General features: G+C 30.5%; 1 protein-coding gene across 2 annotated transcripts in view; it reads left to right on the top strand.

The window, feature by feature from the left end:
- Positions 1 to 26271, top strand: part of LOC140442663 (GTP-binding protein Di-Ras2) — a 1562201-nt gene that overhangs the window by 1154507 nt on the left and 381423 nt on the right. For both annotated transcript variants that reach the window (XM_072533657.1, XM_072533658.1), the window contains one exon: positions 8431 to 8461. The gene's annotated coding sequence lies outside the window, so the exon portion shown is untranslated. The remainder of the gene's footprint in view (positions 1 to 8430; positions 8462 to 26271) is intronic.

The raw sequence follows: 26271 nt of genomic DNA, 5'->3' as shown, positions 1-26271 counted from the left end.
ATTTTTTCGTTTATTGGTTCTAGTTTTAGGTTTTGTCTGATTGTTTCGTTTCGTATTTTGTTTGTCCTCTTTCTGTTTGTTATTTTCCTCAGGAACCTCATTTCCATAGCATTGACTCGAGATTTTTGTCTCCCAGTCAATGTCCATGGCTCGCTATTATACATGATTGTAGGTCCAACTACTGGTTTAACGACTGCCGTTTTTACCTTCTCCGGTATTTCTTTTTTTTTCCAAAAATGTTGTTTTCATAGTGTTAAATAAGCTTCCTGTTCGTCCCATTCTCCCATTTATTTCCATGTCTTGTTTACCGTTTGATTTAATTATTACTCCTAGGTATTTAAAATGTTCCACTAGTTCTAATTGTTTTCCGTTTAATTGTATTGCGTGTGTCTTTCTCTTATTTGAAATTATCATTGTTTTTGTTTTCTCTGTATTTATTTTCATATTTATGTTTGACAGTTCTTCTTCTAGGATTTCAAGGTTGTTCTGTAGGTCTTCTCTGTTTTCTGCTATCAAAACCATGTCGTCTGCAAATAGAAGCTCTGATAGTTGAGTCTGTTTCATTTGCCAGTATCCTAATGTTAGTTTTCTCATTCTTCTCTTGGCTTTCTTTATTGCTTCATCCAGTACCACTGAGAACAGCAGTGGGCTTAACACGCATTCCTGTTTGACGCCTTGACTTGTAGGAAATTCTTCGGATTCCTCGTTGTTGGTTCTCACCGTATTTGTATTATTATTGTACATATCCTTTATTACATCAATTGTTATCCTCTCAACTCCTCTTTCCTTTAATGTCCTCCATACGTCCTTTCTTTGTATTCTGTCAAACGCCTTTTCCAGATTAATAAAGCATATAATATATGCTTCATGTTATGTATTTCTCTATTTTTTTGATTACATTCTCACTTACTTGTCTTATTCTGAATATGTGGTCTTGCGTGCTTCTGTCCTTCCTGAATCCACATTGTGTATCTTCCATAGTTGGTTCTATTTGGGTTTTTATTCTTGTTTCTATTATTCTTGCGAATACTTTTCCAGAAATACTTAATATAGTAATACCTCGGTAATTATTACAGTTTCTCTTGTCGCCTTTTTTGTTTATTGGTAGTATAATGTCTTTCTTCCAGTCCTGTGGTATTTCTGCTTTCTTTATGATATCATTCAATAGTTCTTTCATGCTGTCCACTCCCTCTATTCCCATGAATTTTATTATTTTTGGGGTGATATGATCCTTGCCTGGTGCTTTGCCTAATTTAACTCTTTTAATTGCCTTTTCTAGTTCCTCTGTTGTTATGGGTTCTACTTTTTGTTCTTCATTTATTTCTTGTATCTCCACTATGTTGTCTACGTCTGTATGAGTTAGCTCTTTGAAATGTTCTCTCCATCTTTTCATTATTTGGTTTTCTTCTATTATTACATTTCCATTCTTGTCTTTTATATTCGGCAACATGTGTTCTTTCTTTTGTTTGAACTGTTTTAATGCGCCATAGAAGAGTTTTTGATTTTCTCTATAATTATTTATAATTATGTATAATTATTTATAATTATGTATAATTATTTATAATTATTTATAATTATTTATAATTATTTATAATTATTTATAATTATTTATAATTATTTATAATTATTTATAATTATTTATAATTATTTATAATTATTTATAATTATTTATAATTATTTATAATTATTTATAATTATTTATAATTATTTATAATTATTTATAATTATTTATAATTATTTATAATTATTTATAATTATTTATAATTATTTATAATTATTTATAATTATTTATAATTATTTATAATTATTTATAATTATTTATAATTATTTATAATTATTTATAATTATTTATAATTATTTATAATTATTTATAATTATTTATAATTATTTATAATTATTTATAATTATTTATAATTATTTATAATTATTTATAATTATTTATAATTATTTATAATTATTTATAATTATTTATAATTATTTATAATTATTTATAATTATTTATAATTATTTATAATTATTTATAATTATTTATAATTATTTATAATTATTTATAATTATTTATAATTATTTATAATTATTTATAATTATTTATAATTATTTATAATTATTTATAATTATGTATAATTATTTATAATTATTTATAATTATTTATGATTATTTATAATTATTTATAATTATTTATAATTATTTATAATTATTTATAATTATTTATAATTATTTATTATGCCTTGCATAATAAGTTGTAATAATGCGTATTTTTGCCCTCTCATCACATGTCCGAAGTACTCAAGTTTTCGTCTTTTGATAGTTAAGATTATTTCCGCCTCATTTCCTATCCTTCCAGATACTTCCACGTTTGACATTCTTTGAATCCATGATATTCGTAGGATTCTTCTGTAACACCAAAATTCAAAGGCGGTCAACTTATTCAGATGGACTTGTTTTAGTGTCCACTTGTTTAGTGTAGTTATCAGTACCTATAAAAATCAGGTTACTACGATGGTATATCTTTCCTATAATGTTGTAAGGAGTTGAGTCGTGGACTCTCACAGATGCTACCTGCAAGAAAATTGAGGCTTTTGAAATGTGGCTTTATCGTCGAATCCTGAGAATATCATATACCGATCACGTTACTAACTAGGACCTTTTATTCAGAATGCAAAAAGGAAATGAATTGCCAACCACAATGAAATCAGCTAAAATCGAATACCTCGGTCACATCATGAGGAACAGCGAAAGATATGGGTTGCGGCAATTAATCCTACAAGGAAATGTAGAAGGAAAATGAGGACCAGGAAAGCGAAGGATTTTCTGGCTAAACAATCTACGTACATGGTTCAACACAACAACCACAAATCTTTTCAGAGCAGGAGTTTGCAAAATACAGATTGCCATGATGGTTACCAACATCCGAAACGGATAGGTACTACAAGAAAAAGAAGGCGCTCTTATATCGCACCTTGAAAACCATAGGGCAGTAACTGCAAAAATCATAATGTTGAGTTATGAGCGTTTCAATTTTTTTTAAAGTTAATATTATTTACTGTTATTCCAAAAATTAAGCTACAAACCTGGTATTTAGCATAATTGTCTTTAATTTTGCATATTTTTATATGCAGTAAGGAGTATGTGAAATTTATTTCAGGAAATAGGTATTTTAGCACATACGGCCATATGGTTTTAAAATATATATCAATTTGGAAAATGATGCTGTAAAAATTCATATCAAATAAAAGTTTTTTTATTTAAGATTGTACTTATGTATTACAATTTTTTGGTTGTAACACTTAATCAAAATCATGCATATTGTATTCTGTTTGTTCGGTTTCTACTGTTCCATTGTTCGCATGCAAATCTTCATAAAACCTATGGTAGTGCTCTTGAATAACATTAGCCTTACACAGTGAGAGCAGATCTTGTTTTTTTAGATTGGATATTCCTGGTGGATGTGAATATGCTTTACTTAGTTCCATATTAGCCACCCACCCTCGTTGTCTTTGCCTTATATTAATGGTTCTGAACTCTGTATCATTGTAGCTTGTCTTAACCTGAAACTTATTTTCAAGAGTCTTCTCCACCTTGATTATCTTAATCTCATTCCAGACGATTTCCTTCTTCGTCAATATTATAATTGTTCCCCATTTCCTTACATAATTTTTTAAAGTCCAATATATCCGATGTAGACATTACATTAATTTTGTAAGGTTCACCTGTTTTTCTTTTACTGCCCTTCTTTTTGTTTATCAATCAAAGAATGCATGTTATCTCCCTCATTTTGGGAGTGACCTGGTATCAAAAATTTGTGGGTAATTTTAGGTATGTTCAATTTCTGTACTGCATAGAGATAAAGACAGACAATATTCGTATTCTTATTTTGCCCAATGCAGTTATCTGAATATAATATTATTTCCTGTTCTCTGGCTCAGAAATTGTAACAGGCATGAGACATCGTTTGGACCACGATTAGAAATTCCCTCGAACTAAAGGTAGCAGTATCCTGCATTTGTGGTCAGGTCAAAAATTGTGAAATTAAATGTTGATAATCTCCTTTTGCAATTAAATAAGGAGACATCGCCTGAAGGTGTCGTTAATACGGCTTGTAAGTCAAAACAAGCAGTAATGCAAGTATTGGATTTTGCAGATTTTGAGTCATTTTCTTTTTCTTTTCTACTAAGTTCCACTTCTTGACGGTGAGTATTATAGACTGCTTCTAATGTAGTTTTATCTAATGAATTTTTGTAACTTTCACATAGCGAGCAGAGGTCTTTTTTGGGCTTAAAGAAACTTATATTAAATTCCGTGTTAAATATGGTCCTAAACGTAGCGTAATTTCCGAACACCGAACCTTTTTCTTCGCAAAATTTTATATAATCGCGATGAATATCAGCCAGAGTTTTGTCACCACTGACGAATTCTCTGGTAGTTTGTTTTCTTAAGTAGTGAGATTCCATTCTAAGAATGGATTCGATGTAACTCATTATGTTTTGTTTCACGACTTTGTCGATTCTTTTTCCATTCTTGTGAGTTCCTCTTTTCTTGTTCGCTTGTTTTTTGGGATAAACCCATCTACAGTACGACGTTGTATATTTGTTATAGTCTTGTCGCTTATTCCCAGTGTTGCAATAAAATTGTGCTTACACACTCTGTTTCTTGCCTTCCACTTCGAAGAAATAGGCATAGTTTGCTTCACGATTACTGTCTGGATTTACTGTTCTATATTTCATATTAGTTTTTCCATTGATCTTCCTATAAAATTCCACTAAAGATTGCATTTTCCCTCAGTACATCTTGCTTTCATTTTACGAGCAAGGGTTAGATTTTTTTTACATTAACATAATCCATTCCTGAATTGCGTAATTTCTTTCTTTTATTTTTGCCCCATTCCTCCGGTTGACATTTCCTCTTTCTACTTTTCTTTTTAGAGCTTATGTCCACAACACCTTTATTTTTAAGAGTATTAGAATCAGTAACACTATTCAGTCTTGGACAAATTTCCTCATCTGTGTTGTCATCCGAAGGTGAATTCGATTTGGTTTGAGGGTGCCAGGTACGATCGTCGTCACTGAGTTCTCCAAATAATGACTCGGATGAGCATATTTCCTCATTATCACTCGATTTTGATGACCGTTGAATATCACTTGGATCGTTATAAACAGATATTTCATTTTGATCACCAATGTTGTATGATTTAATAACCGTGTTGGTGCCCTCATTTCCTCTCGTTTCCTCAAGTATAGTAGTGATTAAATCAACCGTAATATTCTTCGTTTCCACTGAGTCATACTGCAAGAAAAAAATTAACCGAAGTTAATAACAATTTTGATTTAAAGAACGTTATATTAGAGGGAGCGCATAAAATGCAATACAAAAAGAACTCGTGTAAACTCCATCTCCTCACATAATTGAGCGAGAGACGCCCGTGCTCCTCAGTGGTATAAATGGAAAAAAATTGTTACAAGTAGTTACCTTCTCATAGGGGATGTCGAATTCATGTGCTGAAAGTACTCGTGAAGTACTAGGCAAGCTGCTACTACGGGATGTTGCGTTTAACTAAATTAAAAACGATTGTTTACTCACAACACTCACAACACAACAGATAAAAGTAGTTACAGGCAATGTTACATTTTTGCCAGGCTTGAAAAACCATTTGGCATTAACTGCTGATATTGCCAGATATATCTGAGTTTTTGTTTCTATTTTAGAACCATAGAGCAACAACTGCAGATATTGCCTGATGGTATAAAAAGATGAATAGATTTTTTACAAAAGCCATAAGGACGTATCTTTCTGGTGCCGAATTTAAAATTCGTTGCAGATGCTGCTAAATAGCATTAAAAAATAGATTTCTTTTTCTATTAGACTGCATTAAAAGGTCATTTTACGAAAAAATTGCAGATGTTGCCATATGGTTTTCAAGGTGCGATATCGCCTTTAGTCGTACGTCAGCAAACGTTTACATATAAGGATCTTTAGACCTGAAAACTTTCCACTTTTTTATTTCCATTTAATTATTAATCCAAAGTACTAAGAGATTTCCACTAACAAAATCTCACATTTTAAAATTTTCTAGTTGAATTACTTCTGGTAAATGTATTCCACTTAGCAGCCTGTGTCACATCGGTTTTGTATCGATTTAAGGATTGGTCGAGTGAACGATTTTCGGCATATGGCGACTTTGTTCTCGAGATTCCTGCTTTGAGACCTAGATCTTTTCTGTAGAAGTACGAAAATCATTCTGTAATGTTGGTTTCTGTCCAGATACCGTAAAGATTGAGAAATCTTCTTTAGCCTACTTTTCCATATTTTTTTAAAACTACTTTAACATATTTTTCGGTGTTCGAATAACATATTTAAATTTTTTTAAATTTGTTGATTTGGCCATTCTGGTCCTAAGAGTATAAGAAATAAGGGACCATAAGTCGTTCTGTAGTTTTTTTCAGATACACAAGAACCTTGCAATTTCGAACATTATTATACAAAACATTTAAATCTAAATATCTCAATAGCTGTTCAATTTAGGTATAGGAAGTAGTTATCAAAACTTCAAGAAAAGTTGCATAACATGCATAAACGTTAATTTATTTCCAATTGCGGATTTTAAATAATATTTTCCTAACTGTAGATAATGGTATAACTTTTTGTAAATTATTTCGTTCTCAAAAGTGAAAGTGAAAACTTAAGCATCGCTAGTCGAGCTTGTTTAATTTGTTAACTATTTTTATATTAAAATGCCAAAAATAACGAGTATCGTAATTTTGATTTAACTTTACAAAGAATTATCTGTAGATATGGACAAAGTTTATTGTTCAGTTTGTGGCAAAATTGTAAGTGCTAAATATTTATTACTTTTTTATATTTGATATGTTATTTAAAATATTTTAATGTTTGCATAAATTAACGTTAATAAAGCGGAAAAAATATAATTACATTTTAGTATAATACCAATACCTATTTATGTATATTTTATTATCAAATATATATTACCCATTGCTGAAATATTAGTGACAGCCATCCAATAATCGTGCAGTTACTTAAATTAAATTTATTTTATTAATGCCTTTATTTTAAGATTATAAAGACATCGGTTCTAACTGTAGTTATTTATATTAAAAATCTTTGACAGGTTACATGCGAAAAAAAATCAGATACATCAACATTTCAGAATTACCTCACATGTATCCAAAAAAGACAAAACTTAATCTGTAGAAATATTATCAAATATCGGTTTCAAAGTAAAAGGACTCTAAAGAAAAACTATGTCAACTTTTGTATACTAAAATTAAAATTAATATTAGCGACAACAACTTTTATGTGTGTGTTGACGAAACCATTAAGTCGTCAGCAAGATATATCGCTTCGAGCATGGAAAGTTTAACGAATGTGTCCTCCTTGCCAAGGACATATATATACATATATATATATATATATATATATATATATATATATTATATATATATATATATATATATATATATATACATATATATATATACATATATAAATTCAATTATTTTTGTATTAAAAAAATGTTTTCAAAATTATAAAAAAAATTTCAGAGAAACATTTATTGGATTAAAACATTTTTATATTAATTATTTTGAAAATGTATTAGCAGTAATTTTTACTTACTAAACTAATTTTTATTTGGTAAGTTAACAAAAAATTGTTTTTTCTTTTTAGTTCAACCTTGTAAGATATTTTGTCTTTTTTAGCTCTTGATAATAATTGTAAACACAGTTGAAAGCTCGAGATTAAAAAAATAGTTAACCAATAGCCCTTTTATTGACTCCAACCCATCCAAAACAGTTATACATTTATACATATATATATATATATATATATATATATATATATATATATATATATATATATATATATATATATATATATATATATATATATATATAGAAATGTTTTTAATAGGTTGGAGTGAATAAATTATTGACTCCAACCTATCCAAAACATTTATATATTTTTTCCAAACAAGTCACAAGTACTTCTTTTTTCTTATATATATATATATATATATATATATATATATATATATAAGTAGTCAGGTATTATTAACTGACACGTTATGCAAACTAAAGTTTTATTTTGAGGTTGCAGTCATTATTAGGTCAGGATAAGTAAAACTCTTTGATTAAAGAGCTAAATCCATTAAATTTTGAAATTCTCAAAACATTAAACTATATATATATATATATATATATATATATATATATATATATATATATATATATATATATATATACAAAATTAAATAAAATTAAAATATTGTAATTTTAATTCTAATTAATTTTAATGCTCTTTTCTTACAATTGGCTACGTGCGTAATAAAACTGCTGGGCTATAATATTTTCAATAACAATTATTTAATTAATAAATAAATAAATATTATTTATTTATAAAAATTATTTTTTATTTCAGAACACATTGAGATAAACAGCAACAATAATTGGTAAGTTTTTTTTTCCATCTATTTTATTTATTAAAATATAATTAAAACATTTTTTAGACACAGATTTGGAAATATCTATTTAAACTGATGGTCCACAATCTACGCAATATAAATGTGGCAAACACAAAAAATAAAAACAGCGTGGCAACTCACAATTTTAATTTATTAAACTAAAGTGTTTTACAATAAAATCACGTCTGTTCGCGTCTAAAAATATCTTTATCCGATAAACTATTCCATGCTATGTACTCAAATTAAATCTTCGTACATTTTGGCTGATAGTAGTGATAGAAGTTTAAATTACTATTATTATTGAAATATAAAGTTTAATAAGTTTATTCTAAATAGACATAAAATTGAATCTCAATACTTTTAAATAGGTTATATGAAAAACAAAGGGAAGAGAATTAAAATGAAATATAAAAAATACATGTTTAAACTTCAATGAACACCACATAATGATGATGAACGCCATGTACTGTACATGATGAACACCATATAATGAACTACAGTGAAACAAAGATACTTGCATTGGAAAATAATCTCAATAAAAGACTCTTCCTCGAGATGGCATTTATCACTCAAATGGATAATTTAATAAATAATAAATCAGATGTTGAGCATCTGAGTGAGATTTATCCTTATTTATTACACATCGAAAAGCAAACATTATAAATAGACACACTTAACTATTAAATAATTAATGCAACACAAAATGTAATTTCAAAATTTTTCAACTATAACACACTTTTACAGTAAATAACAACTACTACATCAACACCATGGCACTAATTATCTTCTGGCATAAGTCAATCAGTAACATTCGATATTTGGTAATTCTGGTTCTTAACCTTAATGACAGTTACCGAACTAAACGTTTTTGTGTCTGTTTTGTTTTTAATTTAAATTGTGTTTGTTTCTTATATTTTAATTGTAAACGTAAATTATACAATACTTTATGTTATTAAAATAAATCACACTGCCGTTAGCCTCAAACAAGTAAGATATAAACAACAAACAATTATTAAATTGTATTTTATCATGTTTTGAATAATTGTAGCTCTCATCTGATGATGAGACGATCCGATGTCGTCGAAATATCGTATTAGATCGACGTCACGATCCGATGAGTCGTCGCGCCTCCACCACAAAAAGAGCCAAAAATGATCAGAATGGACCTTAGCGATTTCTTATGGGATTTAACATGGGAAAATACGCCGAACCGGTGCTGCCCTTTTACTGCTGTATACCCAATTAACCTCAACCACCTTTTTTCATCTACCAGATCAGCTGTTATTTTAGAGTATATATGTATATATATATATATATATATATATATATATATATATATATATATATACAGATATTATAATATGTATATAATAATTATTAAATATTTATTTCTACTTACAAAAAATTCAACATTACCAAAATTATGAGTATAAAAATTCTAAGATATTTTGTATAAAAATTTTTGAAAACAGTGTGATTTTACTCTCAATTAAATGAAAACACATACAACTACCTTAAATGAGTACTTTCATTCTTCAATAATACTTTCTGACCTAGTTTTATAAAATGATATAATAATGTAGCTAGTTTGTTAGTTTGTAAGTTAATTAATTTAATTAAATTCTTCTTTAGGAGCCAGCATCTTAAAGAGTACCTACTCTTTACATATTCTCTGATAAATTATTATAATTATTACATAAACTTTAGAAAAAACTATTCTGCAGGAAAATTTAGGAAATCAAAATCAATTAGCATGGTGCTGAAATAATTACATTTAATACGAGGTGACGTGAAGTATATGCATATCCATATGTCTAAGCATTCATTAGTTCCAACAATTAAAAATATAAAAAATTTGTAAAACCAAAATAAGTGAAAATTCCATTAAAGCATTTCGTAAAAATTGGTATATCCAAAATTCGTAAAGCCAAAGTTCTACCAGAAGAAATATTAGTAAAAATAGACGAAGATGCTATGTATTTTTCTTCTGTTAATAAACAGAGATAAAAGGGCTTTAGTGTTTTTTTACACTAAAAATTGTTAAAAAAAATTCTAAAACCTTATAAAAAAATTAACAAAACACTAACCCGGTGGACTGAGATGAAGAAACACTATTATGTACCACTTTACACAAAAGTCTAGTATGAAGTGAAGTTGTAAGTCGGCTTTCTATCGTAAGAATTACGTCAGATTCGTGTATTGTGACATCTCTCATGCAATCAGATAAATTAAACAAAACGTAGTTTTTGAAACCATTAGTGTTTGTAGCAACTAAATAATATTTTAACTTGGACCAAACAAAACAAATACTCTTAAATTTTGTTTATTTCAATTCATGAGAACTAAAGTGACTCCCATAAACAGACTTTGAGATTTTTACAAAAATCATTTCATCGAATAAATAAGTCGCAGAAAATTTCAACTTTATATAGAGTTGGACAAAAGTATTAAAATAAAATTATTTTAAATTTAAGGATTTCGAATCCTTACAATACGCATTCCTCGGCAGAGGTAAAAGAAAATAATTTTGTATGATGCTATATAAGAATATTATAAATTAATATATAAATATAATCCATGCAGACCTAATCGCAAACGTTGGAAGAGAACGTCAATTTCAACCCACAATAGTTAAGCACAGTTTTCATAAGCACTCAAATCACAATGGTAACAGGTTAATAAATCTTGCAAATCTAGCACTTAAATGGTGATTGCCAGCACATACTTTGCTCGAAAAGATATACACTAAGTCATCTAAAAATCACTAGATTTACTAACAGTAAATATGATTATGTAATTGTAGAATCAAGACACCTATCGAATATAATAAAGGTCCCCACCAGACGAGGAGCAGATGCGGATTCTGATTACTATTTGGTCGAAAGCAGGGTGTGATCTAGAATTTTAAAAATAAAAATGAAAGGAGGTGTAAACATAAACAATGAAATGTATAAGGATTTAAAGATACAAATAAAAAAAGAGAATATAAATAAAATTTTAATGTCAAACACTCTAAAACAAAAAATTAATGAGGAGTGAAAAAAGTAAATAATTATAGAAGAAGCAGCTAAAGAAATACTAGACATGGAAGGAAAACAAAGAGCAAGAACGAATGACTGGTTTCGCCACATTCGTTATTAACACCGACCCAAAAATTTTCTTCTATACTATAGATATACTATATTACATATATATATATATATATATATATATATATTGTGACAATTAGGGTTTATAGAAAATAATTTATAAGTTATATACTACATAATATTAGATATAAAAAAGTATTTGGTTGTTTTAAATAAGTTATATATTAGAGAATTTAATAAAAATATATTTATGTGAGGGCATTTTTAATAAATTAGCATATAATAATTGTAAAAAGTTGTATTTTAGTAGTTATGATTTTGTAGATATTTTTAAGTGAGCCATGTGACTAGGCAACACACTATACCCTCCATTCCTAAGTGTCATTTTAAGAATTTTACGAATATAAGTGGGGTTATATTGTTTGAAATGTGTATTTTATTAAATTAGAGTGTTAGTTACTAATTTGAAGGTTTATTCTGATCTGAAAAGCCTAAATGTAAACAAAATTATTAATAGAAAAGAATGGAATTCTCTGGATCTCCAGAGATGGCCATGTTTGCGAAATGGTTTGTTCCAGAAAATTCAGACATGTATTAAATAGAACTAAATAGAACATGATATCTTACGAGATGGTTCTGGAATATCCGAAAGATATAAATACCCGTGATTTGGATTCAAGATGGCAGTTTAGAAGTTTTTAGTCAGAAGTCAGGCCAGTTTATTATGAAAGTTAGTACCTAGACACATTTAGTTAGTGAATAGTGAAGTAAATTGTTCAGAATTTTCAAGAAGTCAGTCAGAAAAGTTTAGTAAGAAATATGAAAGTTAGTTGGAGTCAGTGAATCAGATTAAAAAAAGTATATTGGAAGAAATTAAATTATATTATGGTTGGAGATTAGTATAAATAAACTTATAATAATTGGATATTGGTATATTGAAAAGAATAAATATAAATGCTGTTTGCTGGTTTGGTTGGTGATGTATAAATGCTGGTGAAGAAAACTATATCTTAAATTGGTAGAAGCTGATAATTGGAAAAAGTAATTTCACAAAAAACAAGGATAACTGAAGTACGAAGACATTCAGTGGTGATTAGAATCTATATAGTGGAAAACAGTTCATTTAGGCATTCAGTGAAAGAAAGGTACAAAATTTTGTTAATATAATTTAGTTAGTGTCATAACAATTTCAATTTTGAAGATAGTTTGTTTAAATTTTAGATTGTCTATAGAATTTAATTAGTTTTATAAGAATATCAATTTAAAGATAGTTTATTTTAAATGTACATTGACTAGGTTAGATATATATGTGTGTTTCATAATAGTTATAATAAAGATAATTTAAAAAAGTACTTACAAACTAATTCTTTAAGAACCGCGATAAAAACCCTATATATTATTAAAAATACTCATTGCTCATCATTCAAACAAAAAACACATCATAACAATATATATATATATATATATATATATATATATATATATATATATATATATTGTAAAGACTACGACCGTCAATTTATATTTCTAAAGTATTCAACTAGTGAATTCAGAGGTTTAATCGGTCATTCAGGTTGGCAAATAAAAAAAGAAGTCAACTACTTCATAAGTTTATTGAAGACGTTTCGCTTTATATTTCTAAAGCTTCATCAGTTGTCTAAAATATAACAAATGACATTGAGTTTATAAGAAATACAAATATAGTTCATAACTTACAACTCAATATGTAGTATGTTATCGATGTTATCATATCTACTGTACACTTTACTCCTTATTTAAAACTAACTTAACCAAAAAAGAAAAAACAAAAAACACACAAACTTTGCAGAAAATAATGTTCATATTCGTAGATATGAATATTTAAAAAATTTTAAACGAACATTTGGCTTCATTTAGATGGTTCTCCACTGAAGACCAACAAAGTTCTGATTTATTGCAATCTAAGCAAACTACTTGACGCGATACCGAAAATTTTTTTAAGGGCCATGTGTCACCAAATTCCAAGGTTTGAGACAATTATGAACTTCTACAGGGGACATTGCATAATTAGTTGGACAGGTGGAATTTATATGGCGGAAATATTTAATATATTATTTTTAATTTATGTTTTAATGAAACTTGGAAATAGGGGATAATTTTGTTATTATTTTGAACAAAATAATAACAAAATTATCCCCTATTTCCAAGTTTCATTAAAACATAAATTAAAAATAATATATCAAATATTTCCGCCATATAAATTCCACCTGTCCAACTAATTATGCAATGTCCCCTGTAGAAGTTCATAATTGTCTCAAACCTTGGAATTTGGTGACACATGGCCCTTAAAAAAATTTTCGGTATCGCGTCAAGTAGTTTGCTTAGATTGCAATAAATCAGAACTTTGTTGGTCTTCAGTGGAGAACCATCTAAATGAAGCCAAATGTTCGTTTAAAATTTTTTAAATATTCATATCTACGAATATAAACATTATTTTCTGCAAAGTTTGTGTGTTTTTTGTTTTTGTTTTTTGTTTTTTCTTTTTTTGGTTAAGTTAGTTTTAAATAAGGAGTAAAGTGTACAGTAGATATGATAACATCGATAGCATACTACATATTGAGTTGTAAGTTATGAACTATATTTGTATTTCTTATAAACTCAATGTCATTTGTTATATTTTAGACAACTGATGAAGCTTTAGAAATATAAAGCGAAACGTCTTCAATAAACTTATGAAGTAGTTGACTTCTTTTTTATTTGCCAACCTGAATGACCGATTAAACCTCTGAATTCACTAGTTGAATACTTTAGATATATATATATATATATATATATATATATATATATATATATATATATATATATATATATATGTATATATGTATACATATATATTATATACACACCTATATAAAATAAAGGTAAAAGGTATCGGTATAGCTCGCAACATAGGAAAAAAATATAATAAAATATGTGTATAGGATAGAAGGCAACCGTATATACGTATTTCTGACTATTGGTCGTCTTCAGTAAGGATCCTACGTATCTATACGTCTCCTGTAGTGATCCTTTCCCAAGTTAGTATGCTCCTTTTCTAACTTGGCTGCATCGTACTGAAGACGACCAATAGTCAGAAATACGTATATACGGTTGCCTTCCATCCTATACACATATTTTATTATATTTTTTTCCTTTGTTGCGAGCTATACCGATACCTTTTACCTTTATTTTACTATTAACTCGCATTAACCTTTTTCTTATACATACATAAGTTAAAATTTACTTTAAGTTTTAGACCCCACAATGTATATATGGATCGAAAGGTCTCGTCGAGACGAATCTAAATATGTACTTCCGGTTGCGATCCGACACCGGAAGTGAAACGAAACGCTTCATAAAACGTCAAGATAGAGCAAATCTGACACCGGATTCGTGATCAGCATGCAAAATTAACTGCTAAATGATATCCATGTCGACATTTGATGAACTAAAAATTGCATTCCGGTTTTGAGGTCGACTTCCGGTTTCGTTTTTATTACTCAAATCAATAGAGAATTCAACGTAGAGTTCAAAAATGTAAGTTCACGAAATTATCATTTATAGTTTTTGAGTTACTAATAAAAATATTTTTACTTCCGGTCATTGTATATATTGTATATTTTTCTCGCAAAATAAAAATTTCATTTAAAAAACTCGATGTCGAGTTGGTCCGCTAGAACTTGCTAATCAAGTAAATATTTTTTTTTATCAATCCCGACATAGTCCTACTAGCTATATCTTGCACTCCCTTTATAAAATGCTATATTTTAAGTCTTAATTAAACGAAAAAATTACTTTGTGTACGACACAATTTAGCGGGGATAGATTCTCAACTATTTAATTAAAATCACGATATAAATTATCCACAAGGACGCTAGATAAAATTGTCAATTTACGACTTTGGTTTTGGAATTAATTCTAAAATTCGGTCTAAACAAGGCGACCGATAGTAACTATTTTACCATATTTCTAGAATTTAATAATCAAATACGGATTTTTAAAATTTAAATTGAAAGTTTAATAAAAAAAGTATGGATTATAGTAGGGGAGCCCAAGCGGGGATTTCGGGATTTACTAAAGCGCGGCAGATTATTATACAGAGAGAATCCTTGTACCCAGTTAAGTACTTCCACCAAATATGAACCCCATATATATGGCCGCCCGTCAAGGATAAAGAATCAGATTAGTAAAAAAAAATTGATCATCTGAAATTCTCGAGCGCGTCAGATTAAGGTAGGGTGAGTTAGTTACATGCTAAAGAGTGTATATTCCACTAATCTGACAATTTGAGAGTGACGCAAAGAAGGGGGAGGGCGACAAAGTTGTAAAAAAAAAACGTCATCTCGACATTCTCGAGCGTGGCTAAATTTTTTTTATTTTGAAGGGAATAATTGAAGAATTACAAAAAATATATAATCTGACGATTTCCACAAGCCGAAGTAATAAAAATTCATCGATAAAGTTTAATACGTGCAGCTACGTGATGCCTATATTCCCCTCTCCGCGTTTCTATTCCTCTCTCACTCTTTCTCTATCTCTCATACCGTCCCCACTCTGGTTTCTGTTGCCATGACGCCATGACAGCTGATCACACAAACGCGTTTGTGCCATGATATTGTTTACAACGTATTTCCAACGTTTTTGCTCATTTTGTGATTTTAACATAAGTAAGGTGAATTTAAGTTTATAAATATTTACTATGAGTGATAATAATATAAAGTGTGTATTTTGTGGTGAAGCTACTTTGCAAAAAACAATTAAATTTACATTAGACACATTACAAAAATGTATAAATATTTTAGAATATCGTCGAAGCAAACCGGTTTTCAGAAAATCCCGAACAAGATACGATAATCTTGAACTTTCGAAAGAATCTTCATTACATGAAGTCTATCACGCACAGTGCTACAAATTATTTACTGCAATAAAAATACCACCAGACTTTCAGTATTTACAACAGCAACAACAGCAAAGTGTAGTGGAATATGATAATGCATCAGAAGTTCAGAGGAATAGCTCAGAATCACATGCTCCTGTTTCTGGAGAGTGCTCCAAGTCACATGTTTCTGTTCCTGGAGAGTGTTCTGAGTCACAAGTTCCTGTTTCTGGAGAGTGCTCCAAATCATATGCTACTGTTGATTCCACATCTACTGAGGCTGTTGGTACATCAACAGATGAGTGAGTTTTAGTATGACTTTATGTAGTAAATATTTAAAAAAAAAGGTATTGAATTTTTTTTTTAGTTAAATTTATAGACCAAAAAAATCATTATTCAAAAAAAAAACCTAGGGGACATCCATTAATTATGTGAGCTCGAAATGGGGTCCAATAGAATCTCATTGAGTCTCACTTACACCGAGGGGAGGATAATTGAAAATCTGACGTCATCTTAAAAAAATATAAATTATTACAAATATTAAAGAAAAAATTATTTTAAATAACAGATGATATATGTCCAATTATATCAATCGAAAAAGTACATGAGTCTCCATGGATTGAGTGAAAAATTGAGAAATGTACTATTTTTACCTGTTTTTGCTTTAAATTTCATTTAATTTGAATAAATTATCTATAGTATACCGAAACGGTTATTTTCCCGAATAATAAAAAAAATTAGTTTAAATAATTTATAGCGTAAATCTCATTAAATGTCACCTAAGGGGGGAGGGGTCTAAAATGATCGAAAAATAGCTGACGTAATTAATGGGTGTTCCTTCATTATTTCTTGCGTCAACATAACTATTAATACCATTATAAAACATGAACTAATCTATTTCTTTTATCAATCTTTTAATTTCATAATATAATCTTCAGCTTTATTATGTTATTGTTAAAAAATTTGCAGAGCGGGAGAATACAGCAACATTCAAGTAGACTTGGAGGATTTCAATGATTCATTCAACACAGATAAGCCTGTCGCTCATAACGATTCAGCATCGCAAACTTGCTTCATTTGCGAAAAACAACGTAAACGGCATCATGGTCGTGAAGTTCGCTTAGCTATCAGTAGATTAAAAACTATAGAGAATGTCAAAAATGCGGCCACGGAACAAAATGATATATCGATGTTGGAAAAACTTAGTTCTTTCTCCGATGATTCCAAAATGCCTTACCATAAATGTTGCAAAGATCAATATTTACGAGAAATTTATAAGGATGAAAATAGCGAATTTCTAAGAAAAAAAAAAAAGATTTACAATACTGCGTATACTATTATTTGTGATATGCTAGAAGAAAGAGTGGTCAAGAATAATGAATGCTTATTTTTTGACTACATAAAAAAAGAATATCAAAAATTGTTAGAACAGCAAAGCAGTTTATTGTCTGATTCTATTACTATTTCTTCGTTCTCAGACCGTCACTTAGAAAGAAAATTAATGGAAACATTTGACAAAAAGATTAAGATTATTTACGCTGAGAAGAAAAAGTTTATTGCTCCATTTTTCGCCACTATTTTGTCTTACAAGGATTTATTTTAAACGATGGCAGTAAAAGAAACAATTCGTTCAGTTGCAACACAACTTCGCGAAGAAGTCCTTAACTCAGCCAGAAGAGAATTGCCTGAAAATTGTACAGCTGAAGATTTGATGATGGGAGAGTGCGATAACGTGCCAGAGCTTCTTACTTATTTTTTGGAATCCTTCATTTGGGGCGATGTTTCTCATATATCCAACAAAGCACGTGAAAATAGAAAAAAAAAAGAACGAGCTTTCTATTTTTTCCATTGGACAAGATCTGATTTACGCAGCTTTTGCCCACAAAATTAAAACATCTAAGCACATTACCCTTGGTCTGGCAGTGAAAAGCCTATGTAACAGTAAGAAAGTTGTTAACATACTGTCAAAATATGGACATTGTTGCTCGTACACAACTCTAGAAGAGCTAGAGACTGAGCTGACATTTTCAACGGTAAATAGTGCTCACGTATGCCCTGAAGATATCCTACGTCGCCCGGATTTGAATACTGGTGTCGCATTCGACAATTTCGACCGCTTCGTAGAAACCCTAAATGGTAAAGATACTCTGCATGATACGGTGGGGATAATTTTTCAGGATATCGTGCAAAATCCGGATCCGGTGTCTGTGGAATCTTCTAGCCCTAGTGTACCTGAAAATTCAACAATCGAAGAGATTGAGCATGGTAGTTTTTCGGAATTATCCGTTACTACCACAAAAACAAAAAACCGAAAACGCAGGACTTTTGAAGAAGTTACTTTCGAAATGCATCCATTCACCAAGAAATTAAAAATTGCCTCCTGGAGTCAGCTAGATATCTCAGAGCTTAATAAAGCTCCAGACAACTTGACTATGTCGAAACAGCTGGACATTACGTGGATGTTATTACATAAGTATAAAATACCGGACGCCCTAATGTGGGTTGGATTTCACAGCAAGATTTTGGTAGACGATTCACGAATTCAAAAAGTTTCATATCTAACTCCCATAAATGAATCTCCCACCAACAATTCAACTGTCTTGAAAACTCTAGAATTGAGTCAGGATATTGCAAATGAATGTCAAGCTCCCTATATCCAGATCACCTATGATCTAGCTATTGCTCGCACTAGTTATTGTATTCAAGCTCAAGAATCTCCACGATTTGACAATATTTTTATTCATTTAGGAGCCTTTCATATTGAAATGGATTTTTTCAAGGCACTTGGCACTTTTATTGAAGATTGTGGACTGAGCAATATCATGACTGAGTGTGAATTGATCGCTAATGGTTCAGTTTCAGGTTTTATTAGCGGAAAAAATTACAATAGATGTAAACGGTTACATTCTCTCGTGGCATTGGCATTGCAGCAATTACATTTCGAAGCGTTTTTGGAAAACGAACAATTGACAGTTGGGGAATCAGTGTTAGAATATCTCACCTCATTTTTGGCTCATACAGACGTGTCTCCACAAGTTCAGCATACCGAAACACAACAACTCATTCAATCTTATGAGAAATATACAGAAGACACATTAGACGGCAAGCACGGAAAAACAGCGCAATTTTACGCAATGTACATCGATTTTGTAAATCTTTACCACTTATTCGTTAAAAGTATTAGAGTTGGAGATTTAGATTTGTACGTATATACCATTGCGAAAATCGACAGCTTATTCTTCTATTACAATCAACCCAACTACAGTCGATGGCTAGTGTACTACCTTAATTTACTACAACACATAGATAACACACATCCAGGCCTCCGAACTGAAATGGCTAAAGGATCGTTTGGAATCAGAAGAACCATCAAGCCTTTTTCACGAATTCCTGTGGATTTAACGTTAGAGCAGACGATAAATGGTGATGCTGCTCGTCGTCTTACTGGAATCGTTAACATCACAAATTCAATTGCTGCTAGACAACGCTGGGCTAAAAATCATGGGGCGCGAACAAGAATCATATCTCATGTACTTACTCGTGCAGGACTTGACAGAAACTACCATGATATTGCTGCTGATCTACACCCAGATAGAATGAAAAAACAACACATCCAAATTGAAGCTTTTTCAAACAGTGTCCTGCAGACCATTAATCCATTCTCTTTTTCGATTGATAAGGATCAGTTGTTTAACATTTCAACAGGGCAAGCTGCCCCTCCAGAAATTACAAACTGTTTGCTAAAGACAGTGTCTGGAGGAACTTTTCTGCGAGATCAATTCATAATGGAATGCAATTTAAATTCAGACAGATTTGACCAACCATTAAAAAAAAATACGGTGCTGACTTTTGCAAATCTCAAGAAGAAAAGAAAAATAAAAATTGGTGGAAAAGTGCACGAAGTTAAATTGCAGCGGGACTTATTTGGTCGGTTATTAGCTTTATCTCTTGACACGTCTATAGACCTGGAAAAAGTACTTTGTTTTCCTATAACTCCTATCCCGTTATCGCTGTGCCATATAGATGGTTCTTTAAACAAGACTAATAAGTCAGTACTAATTCATGAGTTAGAGAAACAAGTTGAAGATGTGGAGCAACCGCCATCCCAAATTGACCTTCTAATTGTAGATGGCTTCTTTTTTTTAAATACTTTTAAAGAAATGCCCTGTAGTTTTGGAGGTGTATCAAAGAAGATATTGCAATGCCTTATCAATAACACTGCAAGTAGAGTTGCTATTGTATTTGATCGCTACTTTACACCTTCAATCAAAGACTATGAGCATTCTCTTCGTGGCAGTGTAGATGACAAGGAATTCCACATCTCAGGTCCTCAACAAACAAGAACAGCAGATTTTACAAAAGATTTGAAAAATATAAAGTTTAAAGAAGCTATTGTCAAGTTTTTCATCGATCATTGGGCTGATCAGGAGATGGCAGCGATTATCGGTAGTAAGGTAATTTACATAATACATGATTTGTGTTATGAATATTCTGTTACTGATAATAAAGTAACACGCATCATTAATTATGAGTTGTCATGCCCTGATCACGAAGAAGCGGATACGAAGATAGCATTTCTTGCTTGCCAACAAAAAGAAGATTCTACTATTACTATCAGAACATCTGATACTGATATCGTAGTCATTATGTTGGCGAATATGGAACACCTGCAAGCAACAGTAGAAGTTTGGATGGATATTGGAGTTGGCAATGCACGCCGATATATCGACGTATCTGCTCTCTACAATAAATTAGGCCCAAAAATTTCGAAGGCGCTTCCAGCTTTGCATGCGTTCACTGGTTGCGATTTTAACCCAGCATTTTACCGACGAGGGAAAAAGAAACCTTTACAAATTCTGATGAGTTCAGAAACTTTCCAACAAGCATTTCTGGATTTAGGATCAAAGGAGTATAATCTGCAGGATTCTTTAAACGTCATACAGTCTTTTACTTGCCACTTGTATGGGCTAAAAAAGTTAGACGATGTCAATCAAGCCAGGATTGTCATCTTCAATAAGACGTACAAGGTAAAGGACACATCACAACCCTTCTCCTTGAATATCCGGAATTACGATGCGTGCAACTTGCCACCCTGTCAATCGGAGTTACTCCAACAAGTGTTACGCACAAGATTCATTGCATGTATGTGGGGTAATGCCCATAATGCAAAAATTATTGATCTTTTACCAACGGACTATGGATGGAAAATAGTCGACGGAAAGTTCGAAATGATCTGGTTTGCAGGTGATCAATTGCCGAAAGCGTATGAAGATGTAGTCATAACACCTGATACTCTTGAGGATACTCCAGAATTAGGTATATTTTTTCCCCAATAATTATACAGGTTATTCGTAAAAAAAAATATTTGTAAGTATTTCAATGATTTCTTGTTACAGATACGCAATCTGAGGATGAAATCGAGCCAGAAGAAGATGATTCTACCGATGAAGATGAAAATTAAAAAAAATACTCAAAAAAATTTCATTGTTTATAATTATTTTCTTGTAAATACAAGTATTGTACTTAAAAAAAAACATACGATTTTTTATTTGCATGCTATTTCCTGAGCTTTTCAATTAATTAAGTTCAATGATCTAAAAAAATTAAAAAAAAAACTTTAAATTATCAGATTAGGCGAACCCCCCCAGATAATCGTCAGATTATGAGACAGCAACATCTAGGGCTTATAGATGAACCATATATATCTTAATCTGACGCGCTTGAGTATTTCAAAATGGCGAATTTTTTTTGCACATTCTAATAACGGCCGCGAGTTCGCGTCACATCCAAATCGTCAGATTATTATATAAGAGCTTTTTATCAGGTTCACTTAACATCCCCTCAGAAAATCTGACGCGCTCGATTAAATTTTTTTTTTTTTGATTTTCAACCCTTACGTACGACCACCCCCATCATGGAAACAATCAGATTAACATACATACATTCTTAAAAATACGTAGGACATGGATGATATCAATATCTGACGCGCTCGAGTATGTCCATGCAACAGTTTTTTTTTACATTTTTGAAAATCTATAGCGGCTGCCCCCACCGATGAAAAGGTATATATTATATAAGATTTTTTTCTTTTTATCATCTAAGCTTTGCAATCCAATAGGTCTCTATGACGCTCGAGTAAATCCCGATTTAGCATCGTGGGCTCCCCTACTATTAATAAAGAATCCACTAAACGACGAATGATATTAATACAAAGTGCATAGTTTTTTTTTGTTTAATTTGTTATTTAATTATTGCTTAAAAAGATTTGCATACATACAGTATAACGTATTGATTTAAAATATTAAGAATATTTATAAATAATAGTTCAGCAGACAGCAGAGAAATTGTAAGATGCTAACCATGTGGGTTACAACGTTTTAAAATCCACGATTGATTTAGGATCGTGAGAATGTCAATTTTAGCTGAAGTATCTCCTCTTTACCAGTAGAAGGACAATCATGGAGATTACTACCTTTGCTAGTTCTTCTCAGAAGTAGTTTGGCTACTCCCTAAGACAAACAATGGTAGTAAGAACGATCACAAGGAAGACAAAGCATAATACAAAAATTTAAACAAACATATTTTATTCAATCAGTTAGCAGACTTGTCTCTACGTTACAGCAAAGCCCTTTACAAGACAGCTGAGGACCTAAAAAATGACTGAAGGTTCAAACACAAGTGAAATTTCTGAAGGCCCAAAGGTAAAAATGTGGCTGAAGGCCTTAATATTAAAGAAACCTTATTGTCCTTATTAAACACTTAACTTCCCAAATTATGTTTTCGAAGTAGGACTGGTGGATGAAAATCCGACGATGTAATCGGTGTCACTTCAGTATTTGGTCTCCTATATATCAGTTAGATGGGGGAGCCTGGTGGAGAAATAATTACCAGTCCATGGATTTGGAATAGAGTCCTGGTGTTGGATTAATTACCAGTTCTTGAATTTGAAATTGAGCCAGGGGGTGGATTAATCACCAGTACATGGATTTGGAACGGAGCTTGGTGGTGTTTTAATTATCAGTTAAATGATTAATGGTATATAGAACGAAACGAAGTGTTGGGTGGGGTATATTATGCATACGGATATTATCAGTATGGTTGTATATATCATATCACAAGCAAACCAAACTAAAAAATTTACAAAAACATTTTAATATGCTACTTAATAAAGGAAACTAGATAAATATAGAACACGAATAAAAGAAAACTGAACGACCGACATTGGAAAAAACAATAAGATAATCCAGTCCCTAGTCAGCGAAAAATCAGATAGATCATTAATGAACAGAAATATTTAATTTTGGAAGTCAGATATTCCTTCATAATCTTTATTTGTAAGTTTCTTTTCTAAACTACTGACACTGATACAACAAGAACTTAACCTCTCAAGAATGGAATACAAGAATTACATGGCCGAGATACATGAAAGGAAACGTGCTTGACTTCTATAACGTTAGAGTGATTTCTCTATCATCGGGTGTTTTTAAAGTGGTTTTATTATCTAAATACAATTTTATCATTAAACATATAATAAATTACAAAAATATTAGAATCAACGGTGAACTTTGTCATAGACATTTGACATTGACATTTGAATGACATGACACTGATAGATGAATGACATGAAGACATGGCTTATGGTACTATTAATACGTCCCAATTATATTGGATTATAATTGCATTTACAATACCAAAGGAAGTGTGAGAGTATCCCAGAACCATTTAAGACTACATAATAGAAAACTGGGTAAATAAGTTGTGCTATCGTGCTGGCTGTTCAACCTGGCGTTGTAAAAGTTATCTGAAATTCAGAAGTAAAATTGAATGGTACGTTATATACCAGAACTCAGCAACTATAGTTCGTCCCAAACCCTTTTTTCAGTGCGTCATAGTTGATCGAATTCTCTCTAACACATTAAGCTAGAGGTGACAGAAAAAAACGTGAGTCTGTGATAATTATACATAGAACTTAGAAAATTATTTATCGTAAAGCTAATTCTACTTACGGATGTATAATTGGTTGGAGTTTAGAATACGCTAAATAGATATCCAATCAATGGTGCGCATAAATATAATTTGACGCAGATTTTCTCGATCGTGACAGTATTTTCACAATGTCAACTGATAAAATGATAATTGTCATTCCAGGTTAGTATTATCAGACATTTTACAGTGAAAATTTAATTTTGTATTTATTGTCATAAAAATATTTTAAATATGTCGAAATATATCGAGAAAGAACAAAGACTAATATTAAAATTATTAAATTATTTTCAATTAGAAAAAGAGAGATTACGATCCAGCAACTGTCAAATTTAACTAAAATGTCAGGCAATAATTCTCGACATTCCTAAAATCCTATATGACGTCAAAATTAGTGACGCACTGAAAGAAGGGTTTGGGACAGACTGTAGTAGCATAATCTGATGATATTGTGATAATTGGAACGGCCCGTGATGAAGCAGTTAAAGTTTTTATATTAATCAAAATTATCACAAAAAACATTGGACTTATATTCAAAAAAAGGTAAATACATGCTGACAGCATCAAGAATTTAACAAAATCATTAAGAGATGCAACATGAAACTATTTAAGGGCTGGTAAAATTCTGTTACTTACGGTTACTGGTTGATTGTAACAAACACTATATTCAAAGAAATGGGCCAACGATTATTCGTTAATCACTTCTTCTTTAGCGTAGTTACTAAACTATGGGCGAGCAGTATGCCAGGACCCATTTAAATTGTGCCCCGACCTAATGGACTGTGCCGAGAAGATGCCGATGAGATGAGAATGTTTGAAAGAAAAATGTTGGGAACTATGTATGGCAGAGTTAACAAAGAGGATCTATATAAAATACGATATAATTTTAAATTCTATCTCAAGACTTAATCAAAATTAACCACCAAAGATAGGTGTGTTGTAAAAGACGGATAGTTGGTGATAGAAGTGACCCTTCTAATATAAATATGCTAAGCAAGCTCATCGGAAAGAGGTAACGGAAGTAAATCCGCTCAGATACATGGACACTGTGAAAGAAGATTTAAGAAGAATGAAAGGAAATGTTGGGGTCGACCAAGGCTAACACTCACAAAGGGTTTTAACGCCACCTGTTGATGATTAATATGTATAAACAATATACTATTAACTTTATACAAATTTTAACAAAAGTAAAAGAGATACATCGAATTTATTGAAATGTTAAAGAATGTAAATATTATTCTAAATTATTAATTAATGACGTATATTAACTAACCTTTTGAGTAGTTTGTCTTCTATATAATTTATTTAAGATAATTGGAAATCACCTTAGCTATATTAATTTGAAATTTTCACATGAATAGACTACTTTATAAAAGGGACAAATTTGTTGAAAACTCAAATAAATTACATAATTTTCCTTTGACAGGCAGCGGACTGCAAACTGGAATTCTGATCATATTTTCACTACGTTATATTTTAATTATCAGAAGACTTATGTATGTCGTAAAAGGTTTCAGTGGGAAAGACGTTTTATTAAAGACTAAATATTTTCCATCACGTCTAGTACAAACAACAGAAAAAAAAAGTAAACACTTTTTCATTACTTCTTATTTTCATTTACATTACCTATATAACACCATATTTGAACTTAAGTAGAAATTAGTAAAAATAATAACATAAATAAGGTGAAATGAAATCGTAGGCTTCCACGGCCAGAGTCAGAATTATAGTTTATTCGTCTTCCGGGTTTGGACCGTGTCATTTGTGAGTGACCCAAAAGTGGGTTCATCTCGACGTTTCGCTACAATTGTATGTAGCTTCTTCAGGAGAAC

This window comes from Diabrotica undecimpunctata, chromosome 6 (genome assembly GCF_040954645.1).
Source record: "Diabrotica undecimpunctata isolate CICGRU chromosome 6, icDiaUnde3, whole genome shotgun sequence".
NCBI lineage: Eukaryota > Metazoa > Arthropoda > Insecta > Coleoptera > Chrysomelidae > Diabrotica > Diabrotica undecimpunctata.
Note: the sequence above shows the minus strand (reverse complement) of the source record. Positions and strands in the feature narration are given on the sequence as shown.